The sequence below is a fragment of the Solanum pennellii genome, chromosome 10 (assembly GCF_001406875.1).
Source record: "Solanum pennellii chromosome 10, SPENNV200".
NCBI classification, from domain to species: domain Eukaryota; kingdom Viridiplantae; phylum Streptophyta; class Magnoliopsida; order Solanales; family Solanaceae; genus Solanum; species Solanum pennellii.
The window spans coordinates 39,629,049-39,646,016 of NC_028646.1; positions in this window are offsets into that span (position 1 = coordinate 39,629,049).

Sequence of the window (16,968 nt, forward strand, 5' to 3'; positions counted from 1 at the left end):
TTTTGTGGGATTAGAACATGACACAGACTCACCATGCACTAACACCTATCCTCTTCAATTTCTAACCGAGGTGCTAACAATTCCGGTATTGCAACTAGTGTCCTCACTTTAAAACAAAATAATCCTTTTTTCACACAATGATTTCAGTTTGAGTATCAAGATTACTTTTCAACACTCGCTCTCAGAACAATGTCACACTCATTCATACCTATTTCCATAAGCTTGCCATTATGTTCACTGCCTTAAGTTCGCTATACAATCCTTAGGATCACGATAGGACTTTTTTAGCTAGTAACATAGGCTCGGGGTCACGTAAGGTATATTTAGGTATACTTTAGTGACTTTTTTCCCTCCTTGACATATCGGCTAAACCTTCCACTTTCTATCATTTTATCTCGCCCAGTTTATCTTATTCTTTCACCTTGCTATTTTCTCTTCTTTCGTTATTAGTGTAAGTGACTCTCTTCTTTTCTTGCTTGTATTTCTTGTATATTTTTCTTTTTCTTTACTTTTCTTTCAACTAATTCTTGAGTCACTTTACTTTTTCTTTATCTCTCTTTTTTCTTTCAACCCCACTTTCCAGAGCATTCCTCATAATAGCCACCCTCAACTCATGGCTTTGCCATGAGTCAAGGTACACTATACCCAAAGTTGGTTCAGGGCCATAACGAAGGTTGTTTATTGCATTAGCCACCCTCAACTTATGCTTTTGGCATAAACTGAGGTGCACATGTCCAAGGAGGGACCAGGGCCAACACATTGTTCCCAGAAAAGATCAGTTGGGGTGAAAAAGAAAGGTCTACTTTAAGCTCAGATCATATGGATCAAAGAAGGATAAATTTCATTTGGTTTTCTTTTATTTAGGCTAGAAATTGGCTATATTGAATAAGGGCCTATGATCGTTTCCTAATTGTCTATTACAACTTACTTTCAGCAGGACTAACCAGGCAAGTTCTAGCTCAGTACCAATAGTGAACTTATTTGAATTTTCCTCACACTCACATGACATCTCATCACTATACCAGATTATCATACACCTAGTTCGAATTTAAGACTTAGGGTAATGCAATGGTGTAACTCTATGTCATGTTTAGAGCCACACAATTATCAGTTACTATGCCTAGTCATGCATCATTTTCAAGTTTATCAGGATATCATTTTAGCCATCGTGCTCCAAAATTAAACTATGTACGAAAGATATAGACATGCCGGTTCAACAGAAAAAGTAATCAGTCTCTAGGGGAAAAAGAACACAGGCAAGAAAACCCCAAAAGAGGATAGTGAATTGGGCTACTCAGACTTCACCCTAGCACTCACTTTCCATTTACCCCACCCCCAACAAAAAGACATGCAATTGTCCCCAATGCATAAAAAAATTAAAATACAAGAGTGGTAGGTGAAGCAAACCTGGGGCGCAAAGCGCCGACAATTAGCACGGACCGTTGTGATTATGACGGTCCGTCGTCGATGTTCGTCATGGGACACATAAAATAAATGGAGACCCTTAAGAGAGAGGTCTCTGACCGCCATGACGGTTATGCAGGACGAACCGTCGAGAGTATGACGGTCCATCGAAGATGTCCGTTGGAGGACACTTAGAAAATGTGAGAGACCTTTAGGACTAGGGTCTCTGACAACCAGCACGGTTGTGCAGGACGGACCGTCGAGAGCACGACGGTCCGTCGCATGTGTCCGTTGGTGACTGTTTCAGAGTGATCTTCTGCAGAATTTCCTGGTGATGTGCCTTCAAATTTAAAACCCATTAGTAGAGAATTCTACCATTACTAGAAAGAATGAAAGAAAAAAAACTATAAGTATTGGGTTGCCTCCCAACAAGCGCCTGATTTAACATCGCGGCACGACTGAGGACACTTGATTACTCAGCCTTCATCAAGATGGTTTGCCTCTATTACTTTATTCCCCGATGCTTTATGCCCAAAATAGAGTTTTATTCGTTCTCTGTTAACCTCAAACCGCACTTCCTCCTTGGCTTTTAACTCAACTGATCCATGAAGGAATACTTGGGTAATCAAGTAAGGGCCAGTCCATTTGGACTTGAGCTTGCCCGGAAGACAAGGCACCCAAGAACTGTCTACAAGCACCAAATCCCAAACCATAAACTCTTGTTTTGCACTTTTTTCTTCATTCTCCTTTTTCATGTGGGATATGGCAGATACCGATTGGAGCTCACCACTCTGCCTCATGGTCCTACAAATATTGAAGGTCGCTTCTTCATTATTCAACCGAAATGTCATCTGTCCCTTCTCCATATCAACTAAGGCTCTACCTGTAGCAAGGAATGGTCTCCCAAGAATAATAGGCACTTCAAAATCGACCTCACAATCAAGAATAACAAAATCAGTAGGAAAGATGAATGACTCCACTTTTACTAGCACAACATGGAGTATCCCTATAGGCCGTTTCACTGTCCGATCAGCCATCAGTAGCCGCATCGCAGTGGGTTTTGGATCCCCCAAACCCAACTTCTTGTAAATCGAGAGGGGCATGAAATTTATGCTTGCCCCCAGATCACATAATGCTTTCGCAAAATGTAATGAGCCAACTGTACAAGGAATAGTGAACACACCGGAATCTTCTTTCTTTTGTACGAGGGATCTTGTAGCAATAGCACTACAATGTTGCAGTCTATCATCATCCTCGAAAGTGACCGACCTTTTCTTGGTGACCAGATCTTTCATAAATTTGGCATAACCGGGCATTTGTTCTAGAGCTTCTACCAAAGGAACATTGATAGAAAGCTACTTCAACATTATTATGAAGCGCCGGTATTTACCATCCTCGATCTTTTTCACTAATCTCTGAGGGAAAGGTGGTTGTGGCCTAGGCATGGGAATTACCTTCATAGGTACTTCTGCATCTTTTCCATTACTTTCCTCTGCTTCACCACTACCCTTTTCCACATTATCATTATCCTTTCTCACATTTTCCTCAGTAGATGGCATAGGTGGGTCAATGGTTTGCCTACCACCCCGAGTAGTGATTGCCATACAGTGCGCATCATTCTTTGGATTTTGGACAGTGTTGCTAGGAAGAGTGCCCGGTTGCCGTGTGTTCACTGTCGCAGATAATTGGGCCACTTGCAATTCGATCTGTTTAATCGAAATTGCATGTGTATCAACTTTTTGCCCAATACTAGCTAAATCACCCCTTAACTCTTTAATGTGCTCATCACTAGCATCGAACCTCCTCATCATTTTGTGCAACATATCCTCAACTCGCGCCATACTATCTCCACCATCCCTAGGAGTAACTTCACGATTTTGAGGAGGGACATAGGGCCCATTCCTGTCGTTTCTATTAGCATAGTTACCCCTGTTACAGTTGTTGTCGCGGTTGTAGTTTCCATCTCGGACATAATGACCCTCACGGTTGTAGTTACCATAGTTCCGACCTTGGCGCCAGTTATCCTGATTTGAGCCATGGGCGCTTGGTCGGAAACCCCCCGTCTGCTCATTTACTGCATAAGTGTCCTCCGCATAATAGTATTCATCATTAGGAGGTGGTGGTTTAGCCAAGAAGTTGACTGCATTTATCTTTTCTGCACCCCCAGTGACATGTTTTAGTACCAACCCAAGCTCGGTTCTCATCTGAGCCATTTCTTCGCGAATCTCATCTGTGGCTGGGTTGTGAGTGGACTGCACTGCGAAGGTGTTTCTCCCTATATCAGACTTCCTAGTACTCCAAGCTTTATTATTTCGGGAGATTTTCTCTAATTTTTCAGCGATCTCAGCATAAGGACACTCCCCATAAGATCCACCTGTTATAGTGTCCAACACCGCTTTATTGTTATCATCCTGTCCCCGATAGAAGTATTCTTGCAGTGACTCATCATCTATACGGTGATTTGGAACACTTCTCAAGAATGAGGTCAATCTATCCCAAGAACTACTAACTGACTCTCCTGGTAGTGCCACAAAGTTGTTCAGTCTGTCTTTGTGGCTTAGTTTCTTGGAGACCGGATAGTAGCGTGCTAAGAAAACATCTCTTAATTGGTTCCAAGTGAAGATTGAGTTGTATGGGAGTTCAGTGAACCATATAGCATCCTCTCCCGTCAGTGAGAGAGGAAACACTCTGAGCCCTATTACATCTAGATCCAAATCAGGCCTCCTCACACAACTTTTACACACTGCCCTTACCTTAGCTATATGGACATGTGGATCCTCAAAAAGTAGCCCTGAAAACAAACCTCTGGCAGTGAGCATTTGCATCAGGCTACTAGTTACCACAAAGGTGTGGCCTGTGGGTAGAGGGGGAAAGACAAGTGGCCCATCCGAGTCTTCTATGTTATCATACCCTCTGTAGTATGCTTGGGGCTGTGGAACGAGATTTTGTCCCCTCTGTTGATGTTCACCCGGAGCATCGGTTAACATCTGACCATGAACATCAACCGGAGCTAGGATGTTCTGGTTCGGATCCTCATCATTTATTCCCAAGTTTCGATTCATATTGCGCAGTATACGCTCTAACTCGTGATCGTAGGGAAACAAAGGTTCTCTTCCTCTCCGTGTATTTGGCATAAATGGAGGATAGTTCTGAAAAGAAATCAAAAACAATAAAACAAAGTAAAATCAAGAAAATATCAACTAAATTATAGTAATAAGTTCAAGTTAATCTAAAAGCTAGATTCCTCGGCAACGGCGCCAAATTTGATACGCTCAAACTTACTTCTCAAATAAGAAGTAAAGCGGTCGTGTCAAGTAAATAACCCAACTAGTGAGGTTGGGATCGTTCCCACGAGGAAAGTAGTCTAGACTTAACTTCAACCTGTTATTACTATTGTTTGGTCAATGACTTCCTTGGAAAGTAAAAATAATAAAGGGGGGTTTCTATTTCTAAATGAGTAAAATTAATTAACAAACTTGACAGAAACACTTAACAACTTTGAATATTGGATTTTAATCAATTAATCAAAGTAACTAGGGTTTACGTGTTCCCCACAGGTTCATAACTTGATAACTCTGACTATAACAATTCTTTCCTAGTATCTTGCATGCAAAGTGATAAGTTATGTATTTCTAAATCCTTGGTCCGGCATCTAGAAAATCTCACTCCGCACCTTGGTCCGCCTACGTGTGTTGCTATCCTAACCCTTATCCTTACCTCATATTAAGCATCGTATTTGATATTTGACTAAGTTATTACCTCGTACCAATCAATACTAGCCTATTAGATAGTATACACTAAATCTATGTTAATAATTCTTTTCCTATTATCTAACTCCTTGGTCCGGCAAGTAGCATTAACGCGAGTTCTAACGTTGGACATCCGTTAAAAAGACTTCTAAGCAAAAGAATTATTAATACATGGAAGACACTATTCTAGAATTGTTATTTTAGTTAGGGTTTATCTCATTATTTGCCTATGGTTCCCACAACCCTAGTTATGGAGTTTAGTTACTCATGGCCATAAACACAATATTCAAATATATTAAATAAGAATTCATGTACTTACTTCAATGAGAAAGAATAAAATCCAAAAGTTTGCTTGATTAATCACCAAAAATCACTTGCAAGAATTCTCAAAGTAATCAATAATCTCACAAAAAGTCTAATGATTATCAAGAATCTCACAATACAATGTTTACCAATAAGGAATATTACAATCTAAGAGTCTAACAATCTAAGAGTCTAACCTCAAAAAACGAGGTTTTTCGAACTATTTATAAAAAATAAAAACCTAATTAAACAAGGACTTTATTTGCTGGAAATCTGCCAAAACGCGGCTGGGTCGAAGGACCTCACGACGGATCGTCATGGTCACGACGGACCGTCATGGACTCCGTCGTCCCATACTTGTGCAATTTCTTCTGCTGTTCTTCTTCATTACCCTCGACGGCAAGTATGACGAACCGTCATAGGCACAACGGTCCGTCTAGGGCCTTCGTTTCAAAACACTTCAACTCTTGGAATATGGGTACTGGGATCACTTCTCTGAACTTCATGACGAACCTGCCGGACGGACCGTCATAGACACGACGGACCGTCACAAGCTTCGTAACCCCACACTTGGTCAGACTTCCCCATCTTCCTTCAGCAGCTGCACTACGCTGCCACCTACGGACCGTCACAAGCACGACGGACCGTCATAAGCTCCATAGGTGGTCTCTTCTGCATTTCTTTGCTCAAAATTTCCGCATTCAGCTTCAGACAGATTTCTGCAAATTAAAAAGAAACTTATATAAAAATTAGCACAAAAAGTCTTTTGGACACACTAAACTTAAGGAAAAAGTATTAATAATACCGTGAAACCACGGTATATCAATGATTCAGCCCCATTCGTCACTACTATGCCTCCTTCTGTGGAATCCATAAGCTCGACTCCCAGACGTGCAAGTCTGTGCACATCTTATGTTAACTCCCTCTTTTCTTCTTCGACATGGGAAGTACTTCCCATGGAAAACCTGCATGCAAACACTACTGCAGCCAATTCTAAGTCATGAGTGGGATAATTCTTCTCATGAACTTTCAAGTGCCTGGAAGCATAACCTATGACCTTTCCATGCAGCATTAGCACACAACCCAAGCAAACTCTTGATGTATCACAATACACCACAAAGCCTTGAGTACACTCTGGTAAGGTCAAAATCAACGTTGTAGTCAACCTCTTTTTCAACTCCTGAAAGCTTTTCTCAAAAGCTTCATACTATTGAAACTTAAGTGTCTTCACTTGGTCAAAGGAGAAGAGATAGATGAGAATCCTTCAACAAATCTCCTATAATACCCAGCCAAACCCAAGAAACTCCTTATATCTATCAGAGATATGGGTCTAGGCCAACTCCTAACTTCTTTTATCTTCTGAGTGTCAATTTTAATACCTTCACCAGAAATAACGTGGCCTAGGAACGCCAAAGACTTAAGCCAAAACTCACACTTGGAGAACTTGGACAACCCTTAGGTTACTAGCATGATCTTTTTTATTGCTTGAATAAATCAGTATTTCATCAATGAAAACTATGAAAAACAGATCCAAATAGGTTTGAAGACTCCGTTCAAAAGATCCATGAATGCTGCAAGTGCATTAATCAAACCAAAGGACATAACCAGAAATTCATAATGCCCATACCTTGTTCTAAAAGTTGTCTAGGGAATATCACATTCCCTAACTCTTAACTGATGATAGCCTAATCTGAGGTCAGTCTTGGAAAAGCAAGAAGCACCCTGAAGTTGATCGAAGAGATTATCTATCCTTGGAAGAGAACATTTATTCTTGATGGTAACTTATTCAATTGGTAGTAGTCTATACACATCCTAAGGGACCCATTCTTCTTCCTAACGAACAAGACCAGAGCACTACAATATGAGACACTCGGTCGAAAAAAGCTCTTATATAACAGATCTTTCAACTGCTCCTTTAGCTCTTTTAACTTTGTTGGTGCCATTCTGTATGGCGGAATACAGACAGGACGAGTCTCTAGTATGACATCTATGCCAAAGTCTATCTCTCTTTCAGGAGGGACTCCGGATAGATAATCAGGAAAGACTTCTAGAAACTCATTGATTATAGGAACTGACTGAATGGATGGAAGGTACCTCAACACTTGAGTCATTAAATCTGACTAAGTGATAGATACACCCCTTAGAAACTAAATTCCTCGCCTTAAGGTACAAAATAAAGTGACCCTTAGGCACTGCTGAACTACTAGCCCAATCTATAACCGGCTCATTATGAATCTGAAACTTGACAACCAAGTTCAGCAATCTATTGATGCATAACAGACCTGGATCCATTCCATACCTAGAATGACATCAAACATCAAAATCACCATTTTTAACTCTATTAATAAGTCATGGTACTCTTGTGATTGATGTAAACAAGACAATCATGATAGACTCTTTCCGCTAGAATAGACTCCCCAACAGGTATAGAAACACAGAAAGGTTCAAAAAGCTTTTCAGGGAGAATTTCAAACTGATTTGAAGCATCAGGAGTTACATAAGATAAAATTGATCCTGGGTCTAACAAAGCATAAGCATCAAAAGTAAAGACTTCGATCATACCCGTGACAACATCTGGAGAGCTCTCTTGCTCTTGGCGGCTAGTGATTGCATAGAGGCGATTTGCCCCTCCGCCGGTACCAGAAGTAGCTCCTCTGGGTGCAAACCTATTTGGTGGAGCAACTAATGAAGATTGGGCCAGGTTGCCTTGATTTTCATCACTTTACTTCTTATTAGGGCATTCTCTCATGAAGTGACCCTCTTGACCACACTTGAAGCAACCTGTCTAGCCATCACGACATTTGCCAGGGTGAATTGTACCATATTTTCCACATGCAGAACTCCTACCACCTCTTTGTGCCACACTATCTTGAGATAGGGCCGGTCTAGCCTTAAAGTGTTATGAATTGTGACCGCTATACTCACCGCGATTTCTAGTGCAGGTGCACTAGCAGATGATGGTGCATGCCTTTTTAATTTATGGAATTGTGGTCGGCTCGAACCACCTTTCTGTTGGCCAGACTCATTCCCAGTCTTATGCCTTCTTGTTTCAGTACTTCTCTTTATCCTTCACCGTATCTTATTCAACTTGTTGAACGTATACCATCAGCCTGGATATATCCATGTCACCTATCAACGTGGCATCCCTACCTTCCTAGCTTGAAGTACGACCCAACCTTGCAACAAATAGACTCATTCTACTATTCATGTCTTTCACCATCACCGGAGCATAGCGACATAGGTGGGTGAACATCAACCCATATACATGAACACTCATGGAAACCTGTTTCAAAGTAAGGAACTCCCTCACCTTGGCTTTCTTTAGTTCACGAGGAAAGAACCTCCCCAAGAAGGCTTCCTCGAAGCAAGCCCACCTTGGATGGGGTGAGTCATCATCCCTACCCTCCTTCCATTTGATCGAACCATGTTCTGGCCACACCCTTCAGTTGGTATGCAGCCAATTCAACCCTCTCAGCATCGACCACATACATTATCTTCCTTGTTCAACTCCTCTATGAAGTTCTCTAGATCTTCAGTAGTGTTTGATATGGTGAAACTAGGAGGGTTCATCCTAAGGAAATCACGAATTCTCAAAGTATCTGCCCCTTCCTGTCGAGCTCCTTTCTGCTGTCCGACTTGGTTGGTCACAACCGGACTCAACATCTGGATAGCATCCCGGAATTCAGCATTGGTAACCTCTCCTTGGGGTTGCACCTATGGTGCATTTGGAACCTCTTGTTCCACAACATTTCTTCGTGGTCGACCACTGAATGCTCTTCTTGGAGGCATGATAATCTGAAAATACGCGTAAGCATGAATTAGAGAGAGACTTTTAGAGATAAACTGTTCGCACTAAATAAGATGAAAGAAGTGAAACATTCCTAAATGTCGCAGCCTCCTAACATAGATGTAGCACGCTTCAAAGCGTTGACCAAGATTCTACGGACACGGCTTTATAGACTCCCTAGGACTCTTGAACTTTTCGCTCTGATACCAAGTTTTTCACACCCCGAGCTACACCCTAGGCCGGACCAGCACTCGCAGACCATTGTTGGCCCTCAAGCGAACCCCTGGCCTGGCTACTTAAATCAGCGGAATATAATACCTCAACTTTGACACGAGTAATACATAATAAAAGGGAAATACGTCATGTCATAACTTTGGCCAAAATGGCTCTTGAGTCTTAATAACTGAAAAACAACTCCAAACTGAAATATTTTAGTCTACGAAGCCTCTAAACTGTCTAGAGAGAGATGTTGGGACAAACCCCACAACATCCTATAATCTAAGCTAATGTAGAAATAAAAAGATGTCCTCCAGAATACAAGGAGGCTCAACACAAACTATGAAGCTCAATCTGGATCAACGAAGCACTGCGTGCTGATCTTGGGTACTTGCGTCTGCATCATGAAATGATGCAGGCCGTAGTACATTAAATGTATGAGTATGCGAGTTGGAGAGCTAAACAATGACTTAATCTTAAGGGGATTAGATGAACTTACCTTGTCTCTGCTCAACTCAAGAGTATTCTTAACCTAAACGATATACATATAAAGCAATTCAAATCACATGCAAGATATCGCCACTGTGGGAATTTCTCTAATCGACAACCATCATTATGAGCCTAAGTGATGATACAACATCTTACATCACGTTGCAAGAGGACCATCCTACATCTTTCCATCAGTATAGGACCTTACTCAACTTAGTGGATCCACTAGCTCTCCTTACGTGATCATCTAAAACGTATGACAAGTCAATTCTCATATTGGCTACATGGTTTACATGGAGACTTGAATTAATATGAACTCTCATCTCCACATCGATGCTCAATACTACTCCCAAAAATGTACTTTAGCTCATGCTTTTATAAAAACTTCCTTCCTTTGGGTTGAGATAATTTACTGAACCCATTAGCTTTAAAAAGCTCCTTTTTGGAATCAATGTTCTCCTTTTAGTTCAAAACTCTTTTGGAACTTTTAGTTCCTCTCTTTACTCATGTGAAACATTTTTAAAACTATTGGAATACTTATTTCCCATATATCTTTTGAGAAATGAACTCAACTTTTGCTCTTTACTTAACTTGAAATTTAACTCTTAGGGAATACTTAGTTCTCTTATATATTTTTGGATATGAACTCAACTCTTTACAATTTCTTGACTTGAACTTTATGTATTTAAAACAAAGTGAAAACATTTGTGAAAGACTTTAGAAAACTTTATCTTGCCTTACTTCTTAACTTTTAGACTTAGCTCTTAACTTCTTTGACTTTGACCTTACTTTCCTTGAATTGAATTACAGATTCAAGGATAATTATACCATGTTTATGGATGATTTCAAGATGTTTATATGTACCTTAGAGTGTTGGAAACAACTAGGAATGAGGGGTACATCACTTAGGAACTAGTACGAAAAGATAGGAAAGAATGGGGTTTCTAGGGGATCCTGGCGCTCTGAAAGGGGCAGAGCGCCATCGCCTGACAGACGGAGGTTTTCCTCAAGCGCTCTAAGAGGCGTGGTGCGCCAGAGCCTGACGGACATACTCTGCCCTGAGGGGCTTTGGAGGCGTGGCTCCCCAGCATCCCCACAACGGGTTTTCCAACTTTCTTCTTTGTTTTTCATCTCTAAACCTTCCCAAACTCCCATGGATCCGACCCCAAACACTTAGATCCCTAATTAACTTGTTACCCAATGATTTAGACCTGAAACAGTCCTAAAACATGGATTACCACTAAGAGCGATCAACAACAAACCAATCAACAAGAACGTCAAACTTTCTTTCAAGATCCCAACCTCTAACATGAGTTAATTCATGAAATTAACTGATATGAATGAAAATGGTGTGTGGGTGAAGTAACCCAATACAAAAGAGCCCACATACCTTGTTAGGGATCACCCCCGACGAAAATCCACGAAGCTAAACTTGGTGTTCTTGCGTCTTTTTCTTCCTTCTCCTCTTGTCTCTTTGCTTTCAAAACCCTAGTCTTTTTTTAAGTGCGTAAACTGAATGGTGAAATAATTAAATTGAATTAAGGAAAAGACCAAAACACCCTTACTAAATCCGGTTTTGGAACATTTCCTTGCTCAACTGTCCATCTTCTGAAGTCCATATCTCACCCATACGATCTCGGAAATTCACAAACTTGGCGTCATTAGAAATATCTTCCAATGATCTTTCCATCCATGTAAATAATTCACACAAATTCTTCCTGAGCTGGGAGTTATGGCATTTTGAAATAGACCAAACTTACTTTTGAAATCTGGAAAATTTCCAGATTTCCTTACTTATTTCCAAATTTGATATTTCTTGTTTTTATTAGCTTAGCCTTAGTTTATCTAGAATCCGAGATGTTACGATTGCAAATTTTGTCCAAAAATCACTCTTCTCTTTTGCCAAACGTACAACAATAAAACCTTGTAACTACTGCTTATTTGGTAAGCAACATAGAGTATCATTTCAGATATCATCTGAAAGAAAGTTTAATATACTTGATCTGGTATATTTTGATGTTTATGGTCCAATAGAGATAGAATCGATGGGAGGTAGTAAGTACTTTATTACCTTTATTGATGAAGCTTCTCGAAAATATGGGTTTATATCTTGAAAAGCAAAGATCAGGTGTTTCAAGTATTTCAAAATTTCATGCTCTAGTAGAAAGAGAGATGGGTCGGAAGTTAAAACATCCTTAAACAAACAATGGATGTGAGTACACTTCGAGAGAATTTGAAGAGTACTGCTCAAAGATGGAATCAGACATGAAAAGACAGTTCCTAGAATCCCACAACACAATGGTGTAGCTGAGAGACTGAATCGCACCATTGTTGAGAAGGTGAGAAGCATGCTCAGAATGGCTAAATTACCTAGGTCATTTTGGGGCGAAGCAGTTCAGACAGCATGTTATCTTATCAATTTTAGTCCATCAGTTCCATTAGAGTTTTACATTCCAGAGAGAGTTCGGACCAACAAGGAGATGTCTTACTCGCACCTAAAGGTGTTTAGATGCGATGTTTTTGCATATGTACCGAAGGAGTAGAGAACCAAGCTACATGATGAATCAGTTCTTTGCATATTCATTAGATGTGGAGATGAAGAGTTTGGGCATAGACTGTGGGATCCTGTGAAGAATAAGGTCAGCAGAAGCAGAGATGTAATCTTTTGAGAAAGTGAAGGTGGAACTTCTGATGATTTATCCGAGAAGTCCAAGAAAAAGATGGTATAGTCCCTTATCTTGTTACCATTCCTTCTTCTTCTAACCATCCCATAAGTGCAGAAAGTACGATCGGTGAAGTTGCTGAACAGGAAAAGCAACTTGATGAGATTGTTGAGCGGGGGGGGAACTTGGTGATAATACCGAGCAAATAGAGTATCTGTAAGAAGAAGAACAATCTTAACCTCTGAAGAGATTAGAAAGATAAAGGTTAGAGTCATCCAAGTACCCTTTCTCAAAGTATGTCCTCATCAATGATGAAGGGGAGCCAGAAAGTCTTAAAGAGGTGTTGTCTGATCCAAAAAAGATTCAATGGATGAAAGACATACAAGAAGAGATGGGAATCTCTACAAAAAAAATTGCATATTCCAGCTAGTTGAACTTCCAAAAAGCAAAAGACCGCTTAAGTGCTAGTGGGTCTTTAAACTCAAGAAAGATGGAAATGGCAAGTTGTCCAGGTACAAAGCTCGATTGGTCGTTAAATGCTTTGAACAAAATGCTTTGAACAAAGAAAGGTATTGATTTTGATGAAAAATTTTCACCTGTTATCAAAATGACTTCTATTCGAACTATTTTGAGCCTAGCAACTAGCCTAGATCTTGAAGTGGAGCAATTAGACGTGAAAACTACATTTCTTCACGAAGATTTGAAAACAGTTATATGGAGCAACTAGAGAGATTTGAGGTATATGGAAAGAAACACATGGTGTGCAAATTGAATAAGAGTCTATGAGTTAAAACAGGCACCAAGGCAATGGTACAAAAAGTTTAACTCTTTCATGAAAAGTCAAACGTACACAAAGACCTATTCTGATCCATGTGTATACTTCAAAAGATTTTCTGACAACAATTGTATTATTTTGTTATTGTATGTGGATGACATGTTTATTGTAGGAAAAGACAAAGAGTTGATTACAAGGTTGAAGTTTGATTTGTCTAAGTCATTTGACATGAAGGACTTGGGCCCAGCACAATATATTCTAGGGTTTGAAGATTGTTCGAGAACGAACAAAAAGAAAGTTGTGGCTAACTCAAGAGAAGTACATTGAATGTGTACTAGAACGCTTCAACATGAAGAGTGCTAAACATGTAAGCACGTCTCTTGCGAGTCATTTAAAGTTGAGCAAACAGATTTGTCCTACAACAAAAGAGGAGAAATTGGGAATGACCAAAGTTCCTTATTCTCCAGCAGTGGGGAGTTTACCTAAGAGGTACGACAAGAGAATTCTTGTGTTTTGAAGGATCTGATACAATCTTGAAGGGTTATACAAATGTTGATATGGCAGGTGACCTCGATAATAGAAAATTCACTAGTGGATAGTTGTTTACATTTTGGGGGGAGCTATATCATGGTAGTAAGGCTGAGTATATTGCAGCTACTGAAGCTGGCAAAGAAATGGTATGACTGAAACAATATCTTCAAGAACTTGGATTGCATCAGAAGGAGTATGTCATCTATTGTGACAGTCAAAGTGCAATAGACTTAAGCAAGAACTTTCAGAATGCACTCAAGCTAGAAACTTAGAGCTACCTCCTTCAGGTGAATGGGTCTGGAGGGGGAGATTGTGGGATCCATCTCTATCTTCCAAACTTTGAATAACTCTCACAATTTCAATGTTTGGCAGATTTGGTGTGCCGATTTATTTTCAGCTTTCCTCAATATTCAAAAGTTAGTAAGTTGTGAAGAAGAAAAAAACTGTTTTTCTTCTATAGCATATTTGGAGGGTAGTGCATTTGTTCTCTATAAAAGGGAGGGTCACTCTCCATTCTTAAATGCACCAAAAACAAGGAGAGAAAAGAAGAATGAGACATCACAGAGGAAAATAGTCTCTGAAGAAAAATAGATAGTGTGAGTGATATTGTAGTGAGGTGGAAAAATCAATAGAGAGATATTTCTTTTGAGTGTCTAGTAGTCTTTGGAGTTTTACTCAGACCTACAAGTGGAAAATCCTTACTATAATGATATCAGTTGCCCCTCTCGGGTCGTCGTTTTTTCCTTATTTAGGAGGATTTCCACGTAGAATCTTGGTGTCATTATTTCTCTTTTATTCTCGTTTATTAACTGTATTGTTGTGTTTTTCTTTTATTACCGCAAATATTTTTTCTGTTACGAGTTTGTTTACAACATATCAATCATCCAAAACCAAATTTTTGGTTGAAAAACAAGTTGCCACGAATAAGTGATCTTCTTCTTTAGTAGTGACTTAGGCAACTGTTTCATCTTTTTGAAATTTGCTTTTGCAAATCACAGCTTCATGACAAGTTGTTTGCAGTTCTTCTCTTCCAACATTTATATGGAGGATCTCCATTTTTGCCACAATGCTTACCAGGTGGGTAGTTCTTCAAAAAATTACCCTTGCTTTGAGTTTTGTGGTTGGCTATTAATGCTTCTTCAATTATGTCATCTTGCCTCATAAGCCTCCTTTGTTCCTGTGCCTGCAAAGAATTTAACAATTTTGCCAAAGTAATTTTGGACAGAACTTGTATGTTTTCCGAAGTTGTAACACATGCTTCATATCTTTCGGGCACTATAAAAAAGAAATATTTCAACAATTCTTGTATCTTTAAATTCAGTGCCTAGTAATCTTACCTTGTTGACAATACCAAGCAATCTGTTTGAGTATTCCTTGATTGTTTCTGATTCTTATTTGAATATCCTCATTCAATTTAATACTTCCATTCCTATTATTCTTTTACCTCTAGCATATTATTTCTTCAGATAATTCCAAATATCTTTTGGTGATGTGAGAGTTATGATTTTCGTGAAAATAGTTGTCGAAACAACAACAAACAAAGTTGTGTTTCCCTTCGACTTAATGGTTTTCTTTTTCTCGTGACTCTTGATTTGGGCTACGGTATAATTATTTGGCAGCGGATTAATTTCATAATCCTCTTCCACTGCTTTCCAAAGATCAAGAGCCTGCAAGTAAGTTTCCATTCTCATAGCCCATAGTTGATAGTTCTCAGCATCAAAAATAGGAGGAGCCATTCGTCAAATACTATTTTCGAAATACATTATTCTACTCACAAGTCCCTCAAGAAGAAGGCTCTAGATACCAATTGTTGTTCTTTTACAAAGAAATTAAAAAAATAACATAGAAAGACTCTGAGAAGAAAAAATACTGTAGAATTGTCAAAGGGAATTGTTTTATTAATAATGCAAAGAGTTACATTTTGTAGATATAATTTCTAATTAAAAATATAAAAATATAAAATTATCAGTAAAATTCAAATAACAAATTAAAGAATTAACTCCTAAATATAAGTCAAATAGAATTCTAATAACATAATTTTAAAATCCTAAAAATAGCGAACTGATTTATTTCTGCAATATCTCTCAACACCGCTACCACTTGTTATGAAATGGCAGGGATGGGATCTTCTAGTGGTTGAATATGACTTCTAGTGGAGTATCGGGAATTAAGATGAGTCTGTGGAGGTTGGTGGTTGAAAGGAATCATGTATTTGTAAAGATGAATACTTCAGTTTTAGATGGGCTCTTTGTAGGAAAAAGAATCATATGTAAAGATAAATTTCTGAGTGGTGTTGAAAGAAAAATCAATGAAATTAGAAGGGGTATGTAAAGATGAATTTCTGAGTGGTGTTGGAAGAAAAATCATTGAAATTAGAGGGGGAATCAGTATCAATTTCTTGTACATGATTAAAAGTACTGAAATTCAGAAAGAAAAAAAAAACGTTTCATTTATAAGTTGTCTTTTAGTCGATTAAGGTTAGGAGTTGTACTTGTGGGTATTGGTTGTTCCTCCAAAAGGCGATTCATTGGTGGCGGTTGATTTGCTTCGATTGCGATAGGTGTTTCTTTTCGCAAAACTAATTGTTTTATATGTATCATTTTTGTAAAAGAAGGTAACTCATGTATTGTTAAATCTGCTGAAATTGTTGGAATGTTCATAATCAGATCTTGTAGCGTTGGTGAAGGCATTTTGGTGTATGCACAAGTAAGTTTTGTGTGTCCTAACCGTCTATAGCAAGTACATAAGATGTTTCATCCTTCGTAAAATATATTTTGTCGGTGATTCCTGATTTAAATGTGAAGCTTAAGGGACTGCTCTAAAGGTATCTTGATCAGGGAGGATGTGCAAGTAAACACCCTTCATTAAAAAATTACATATATAAATCAAAATTTATAGAATATACACATATACCTATGTTTGTACACCATTGACATAATCAGTTTGTTTGGCGTAGCGGTAAAAAGCATGCCATAAGTCAAATTGAGGTTGGGGAATTTGACTTTGTTCTTTAGGACTTATTACTACTAATTAATTACTATTGAACATAAT